This window comes from Mirounga angustirostris, unplaced genomic scaffold (assembly GCF_029215605.1).
Source record: "Mirounga angustirostris isolate CCGP_5_RB_7025 unplaced genomic scaffold, mMirAng1.0.hap1 SCAF_8, whole genome shotgun sequence".
Taxonomy (NCBI): domain Eukaryota; kingdom Metazoa; phylum Chordata; class Mammalia; order Carnivora; family Phocidae; genus Mirounga; species Mirounga angustirostris.
In genome coordinates, this window is record NW_026991716.1 from 7100490 (window position 1) to 7107748 (window position 7259).

Sequence of the window (7259 nt, forward strand, 5' to 3'; positions counted from 1 at the left end):
AGGATCAAAGGGTTTGGGGACTTTGGCTAAAAATTTGGAACCCCTGCTTCTCTGTTTCCATCTTTCTGCAGGAGAAAAGCCCAGTGCTTATCACTGAAGTTCTTCACAAATAAATGCAGGAAAATACGTTTCCTTCCTTAGTCCCCAGAGATGGAAACGTACTCCGCTCCATCCCCACGCCATATGTTTTACCTGAAAACTCTATTTTGATTGTCCACATCTACAGGCCCTGCTCACCTTAACCTCTCCTCACAGCACAACTGTTGCAATGAGTTTTACATAAATGAAATTTTCTCATTTATGCATCAGCATGGCTGTTTCCAGGCCACCTTGGGTCATTTCCTCAACAGGCCGAAAGTGGTGTTCGCTTAAATTCACAATCTTCAAAATTTAGGCAAAAACAAGGTTCTACTTGGAAGCAAAAATAAACTGGGTAGTGATTAGGTGAAATAAAATTATCTTGTTGCAGAAACCATTGGTCTGCAAATGCTGTGCTGCACCATTAAACCGCAGGAAGGAAAAAAAGGAAACCACATTACTTTACATAACTTTCGTACCTCATATAACCTCCCAGGCCCTCCCTCTTTAGCCAGATTGAGGATCTGCCTTTAAAGCACAATAATTTTCGGGAGTAAAACATGTCTAGGAAAAGATCCCATGCTTTGGATAAAAATAAACGCAGCTCGTTTATATTCTAGGTGGTATACGACAATGGTGAACGGCGGGGAGATCAGCAGACTGAGTTGGCCAGTTCCCCTTCTGGGGACACAGTGGCACGGCATTCTCCCACCCTTCTGAATACAGATGGAGCCACGCGAAAGGATGAGCATCACTTCTGGTCAGCGCCGGGGGGACGTGAGGGAGGGCAGCATGTGTCGGCCCGGATCTTTGAGTGATTTGGATAACCACACTTGCCTGGAGACTCAACGTGGGCTATGTAGCCTGAGAGGCGAAGTCACAGAGATTTGGGGCCGTTTGTTGCTGTGGCATTCCCTAACCTCCTCTGACCGATAAATACATCAGCTTAGTATCTAGTATCTCGCTTTTACCTTCTGCACCTTTTTTTTTTTTTTAAGATTTTATTTATTTGACAGAGAGCACAAGCAGGGGGAGTGGCAGGCAGAGGGAGAGGGAGAAGCAGGCTCCCCTCTGAGCAGGGAGCCCGATGCGGGGCTTGATCCCAGGACCCTGAGATCATGACCTGAGCTGAAGGCAGACACCCAACCGACTGAGCCACCCAGGCGCTCCTGCGCCTTTTCTAATACCACTTGCTTCTTCCCAACCTCACACGGGAGAGGGAATTTAATAAACACGTGAAAATGATAATTACCAAGAGAAAAATACGTGTAAACACAGAGTTGTATCAGGGAAGAGAGTGATCATCTGACAATAGCCATTTCTCCTGCCATCGTGTGTGTGTGTGTGTGTCTGTGTTTGTGTGTCTGTGTTTATGTGTGTGTGTGTGTGTGTGTTTGTGTGTGTGTGTGTGTGTGTGTGGTTTTAAGTTCCACTGCACCCTGTTGAATAATGGGTGATTTGCTCCACTTTTTATTCATGCCAATTCAACAATGTTGCCACAGAATAAAAATTTTTTTTTACCACAGAATAATTTCTAATGACCCAATTTTTCCATGCCCTGATTTTGGCGGCGGCCAGCGTTCCATTACTTTGGGTGTTTGCGGTCCTTAGTTGACTGCATTAGCACGGAGACTACCAGCTTGGAGAACACCTGCAGCGTTGAGACCCTGCATCCAGCTTTTCCATGTGCTGTTTTCAATTCTCCCGCTGCGTGCTGACCACAAGTATGCGAGTGTGAAGACCGAATGCTAATCAAAAGGGAAAACAGGGTTGGCCGTGGCGATGTCTTAGCGGGAGACTCCTCCAGCCCAGGGCGTGTTGGACACATGACTTGCTGGCAGTTGTAAGCGCCCTACCCCAGCTGACTATCAATAACTCGGAAGGTTAGTTATTTTTCTTTTTTCTTTCCACTTAATTTGCAATTTTATCAAAGCGAAATGTGTCCATGACTTAAAAAAAAAAAAATCAATTCTAAAAAAAGCCTCTAATGAAAAAAAGCCCAGGCCTCCAGCCTGTCCCTCCTGACCCCCGATTTACACTCCACGGATCTCCACTTTAAAATCTATTTGCTGTTTTGTCCCCATGTTTCTAAATAACCTGCTTCTACCGTATTGCTTGATTTTTCCAGACTTGGGTAGATGTCTTGATTCCCCATGATAGGACACAAAAACTTAGTGTTTGCATGAACATCTTTTTGTGGACACACATGCACATAACACACAGTATCAATTAGTTTTTACTGTGTAACCAAGCATTCCAAAACATATTGGCTTAAAGCATCCGTTTATTTACTCACAGTTCTGTGGATCAGCAGTTGAACTGAGCTGGGCTGGGCAATTCTTCTGGACTTGGCTGAGCTCATTCATGCAGCTGTGGTCGGTTACTGGGTTGGCTGGGGGCTGGCCAGCCTAAGTGGCCTCAGCTGGGGTGGCTCTTCCACACTCCATGGATTCTTTTTTTTTTTTTAAAGATTTTATTTATTTATTTGAGAGAGAGTGCACGCACAAGCAGGGGAGGGGCAGAGGGAGAAGCAGACTCCCCGCTGAGCAGGGAGCCCAACGCGGGACTCGATCCTGGGACTCCGGGCTCCAACAGAGCCACCCAGGTGCCCACACTCCATGGATTCTTTCATCCTCCAGCAGGCTGTGCTGGGCTCCCACACACAGGGAGATGGTCAGGGTTCATGGTGCAAGTGGGAGCACATGAAGCTTCTGGAGGGCCAGGCTCAGAACTGGCTTTCTGGTACTCCCACTGCGTTCTCGCAGAAGGCCAGCTGGGTTGAAGGGAGGAAAATCAAACTCCACATCCTGATGGGAGATGCTGCACTTCACTTTGTGAAGGATACAGGGAGAAGAGGATTGTGGCCACTTTTGCAATCCGGCACAACAAAGGGTGTATACACACGTCTGCACTCCTCCTCACCACCGTTCCCTTCATACAGCCCTAAACATATCCTATGTCATCAATGGGAGTTAAGTCAGTATTAGCATTTGCCCTGTGATAGTGATGGACGCTTATGTTAACTAGAGCTCATACTGGACTAGGATTATATGGCCTTTTATATATACAGATTTCGGCTCCGGTACTCGGAGTAAATAATTGTCTTGATTTGAATGGTTTGCTTAGTTTTTCAAATGTACTCACCACTCACTCAGCTCCAATGAAGCTCTCTGCAGTAAGTGTGCATTTCCTAAGGACCAATGCAACAGGTGAATTGTCAGTTGCTTCCCCCACCCCTTGGATTCATCCCTTCTGAACCTCTGTCCTTCTAGTCCAATCTGGACGGGCTGTTCTTTGGACCTGTTACATAGTAATCACTCTGAGGTTCTCTTGGCTGCTTTCTTCTGTAGAATGTCCTATTTCTTGGCTAAGAGCATCTTCTCTGAGTTTTCTCCTCCTTTTGGAGGAGAAATTCCTGAAAAACAGTGCATGGGAGGCAACTTTTTGAGACTTTGAATGGCTGCAGATGCTATCCCACTTGCAGACTTGTTTGCTTGCTTAAAAATTCTATGGGGGAGACTACTTTCTCCAGAGTTGTTCAGGCACTGTTCTACCTCCCGGTATTACTTTTAAGACCTCGGATATCATTCTGATGCCTGGTCCTTTGTCCATAATCAGGTTTTCTTCTCTAGAAGTTTCTTTAAGAATCACCTCTATTACCGGACTTCTGAAAAAACACAATGATGTATCTCATTGGGGGTCTTCTTCCATTCCTGCTGTAGGCTTCTTGACTCTGGGTCCAGTAACCTTTCCATCTTGTTCTGGGACACCTATTGGGTATCCTTTATAGAGATTCTTATTTTCTCATTTTTCTCTTATTTTAAAACTATTTGTTTTGTTTTACTTTTATGAAGGCTTCCCTTCCCTCCCTGCCTCCCCTTCTTTTTCTTTCTTTCTTTCTTTCTTTCTTTCTTTTTCTTTCTTTTTCTTTCTTTCTTTCTTCTTTCTTTTTCTCCCTTCCCTTCCCTTCCCTTCGCTGCTTGGCCAATAAGCTTGTCTTTATCTGAAAAACCTTCACAGAAAATTGTGGTTTGGCTTAGCTCTCAGGAGCTGGCTCCTGAGCTCTGAGGAAGTCTGCCCTCTTACGAGTTACATGATCTCTCTTCTGAGCAAGAGATATTCTGGAACAGTTCTGCCACTTCTTTTGAAGTTCTTTCTTAGGCTTCTTCTTATAGACTGGCTTCTCCCATAGAGCAGTATGAGTTTTCTTGGACGTCTCTTCCGTCATGTCTGCAGTTTATGTTGTTCTTTATGGAGTCAGCATATTGCTTCTGGTAAGCAATATGGTAAGCATCTTTCCTCCCGCCCATTAGGTAACATGCGTCATCTGCAATGATCTGACCCACAGTGTGCCTCCAGTGTATGTCTGCATTGGGTTCCCTGCTTTCGGAATCACAACGAGGGAATCGCGTGGTACTGTGAGGGCCTCCAAAATTCCAGTGGTAGTTCAGGCAAGGCCTGCATTCAAACAGCAGGTGGAAGCACCTGGTTGACAACCAATGCTTTCCTCCTTATATTTGTTTCTGGTCATCCCCATTTGGCCTCCGGAGATCTTGTCTCTGCCAAACCCACTGAGAAGACTGCAGGTCCGTACCATGTGGGGTAGCATGCTTTGTCAGGCCGGTCTTCACACCATACTCTGGAAGCTCATGAGCTTTCGCTGTGCAGACTACCATATCCCTTTCTATACGGGCATGAGCAATCTGACAATTAACCTCTCTGTGGGTTACATGAACTGTTTTGGGTATATTATACCCATGTTTGTCCTGGATTAATAAGTGTTTCTGAGCATCGGGCAAGGAGCCCGATGTGGGACTCGATCCCAGGACTCTGGGATCATGACCTGAGCTGAAGGCAGATGCTTAACTGATTGAGCCACCCAGGTGTCCCAAAGTAGGACTTATTCTTGGTACCTTTAACAGGGACCCATGTCCACGACTTGCCATAGACCTCTTTCTCACAGGTTTTTAAACTTATTTCTCTGCATTTCTTAGTATTTATTTATTCTATTATATTTTTAAATTCAAAGGCTCTTTAAATCTGCTAAATGTTCCTTTTTTTTTTTTTTAATGTTCCTTTTTAAGGGCACTCCGTTCTTGTTCTGCTTTCATGGATACAATATTCTCTCTTATTTCTCTGAGGGTTGGTTGGTTGGTTGGTTGGTTTGCTTACTTTTTCTTTACATTTTCTTCTGGTCCCTTCATGGTCTCTTCCCTCTGTGATGTTTATCAATTTTGAACTTTGCCTTTTATGTTAGATATTTCCTTCAAATACCTGTTATTCCTTGGATGCTGTAAAACGCTAACGGCAGCCCAGAGGGTATGGGCGGGATTTGCGACTGATGGGATTCACTGATCAGGAGTCGGGTCCCCTGTATAGTATCTGCATAGTTTTCTATCTCAGCAGCAACAAATGACCACAACCTTGGCCCTTCAAAACAACACATTTTATTTATCTTCCAGTTGTAGAGGTCAGAAGTTTGGTACAGTCTCGCTGGGCTAAAACTAGGGTGTCGGGAGGTCTGCATTCCTTTCTGGAGCCTCTGAGGAAGGATCTGTTTTCTTCCTTTTCCCCAGCTTCTAGAAGCCACTCCCACTCTTTGGGCTTTGGCTCCCTTCCTCCATCTTCAGGGCCATCAACAGTGGGTCAGCTCCTTTCACGGCACATCACTCTGACCTCTGACTCAGCCTCTCTCTGCTACCATTGAGAACCCTGGTGATCACGGTGGGTCCGCCTGGATGACCCAGGACACTCTCCCTATGTCAAGGGTAGCTGATGAGCAATCTCCATTCCATCTGCCCCGTCACTCTGTTTCGCCGTGTCATCTAACATAGGCACAGATTGCAGGGATTAGGACATGGACACTATTCTGCTAATCGCAGTTACCGCAGTATCCGTGGATACTTTCTCTTGGGCAGATCAGTTTGCCAAGGAAGCCTCCGTTCTGCCCGTGCATTTGCAAGCCCTCAGCTGTGACCAGTGGTCCCTAGTCCAGGATCTTCTTGCTCAGTCTCTTTTGAGCATAAACCTCCTGTATTGTACCAGGGAGGGAAGGGACGCTGTAGGAGATACCACTTCAACAGACTTTGAACTACTCCCGCGGTTCCAGTCCTGCCCCCGCCCCAGTGGGGGCGGCGGGTGCCCCTACCGCGGAGACTCTCCAGACTTCTGTGGCCCCGTTCATCCTGGCTGTTGGCTTCACTTCTCATAGGCGCTTGCCATTCAGCTTTCTTTTGCCCTACTAAGTCAGTGACTGCCCATCCATCTGCTCTCCGGCTTTCAAAACATGCTATTTCCTCTTTTGTTCTCGAAGTCCTTATTGATGGGTGCTTTTCCTTTCTCTTCCTGTCATCTTAGTGGGAGTTTGAGAGGGACTGGAGGTATAGTCTTTTTTTTTTTTTTTAATCTGCCATGTTTAACTAGAAGTCCCTATGGTTTGGTGGTTGTTGTTGTTGTTTTAGGAGCATTAAGTAATTGTGAAACCAATTATATTCTTTGTGTTCTGCATGACAGTCGGTTTCTGTTAGTTTTCATTAAACACCAGTGACAAGAGTTCAGAAATTTTTGTATTCCCTGTGAAGGGAAAAAAAATAATGCAGTGACGGTGGCAATTACCACGTGGCAATCTCAAAATGGGAATGTCAAAACAGCCTTCTCGGCCCGGGCCAGAGTTGGTACCCAATGGGGCATTTGCATGAATTGCATGATGCCTTCACTATAGTCCCAGAATTGTGCCAGTCCGAGCTTTCATCCCAGCCTCTGGGCACAGGCCCGTGCCTGTTGAGAGGGTGCTGAATAAATACTTGGTGAATTCATTAGTTGTTTTTCCGAGTCAAAGCTGGGAAAGCAAGCTCCCTTCCCATTCGAGATGTCTAAAATGAAACGCGAAAGCACCACATCCGAATCAGTTTCAACGAAGGCAAAATACCGAGTTCCCTGGAGTCATCAATGAGAACGTTGCTATTTTAGGTCCTAGTGATGCTATCCGCAGGAGATCAGAGAAGTTAGGTATACAAGATGTGGATTTTACCACCTCCTAGTTATCTTCCATTCAGAGGGCATTCTCTCTCCTTCTCCCCCCGAAAGCATGCGATTTCTGATAACTTCTGTCCCGGGAAATGAAAGCTTGGCCAAATCCAACGCTGCCCATGCAGGTGGATGGGGTTGGGGACCTCACCTGA

At 45.9% G+C, this 7259-nt stretch overlaps 1 pseudogene; it reads right to left on the reverse strand.

The window, feature by feature from the left end:
* Nucleotides 1-4054: 4054 nt before the first annotated feature.
* LOC123837199 (large ribosomal subunit protein uL18-like) lies at nt 4055-5282 on the reverse strand (annotated as a pseudogene).
* Between the last annotated feature and the right edge of the window lie 1977 nt (nt 5283-7259).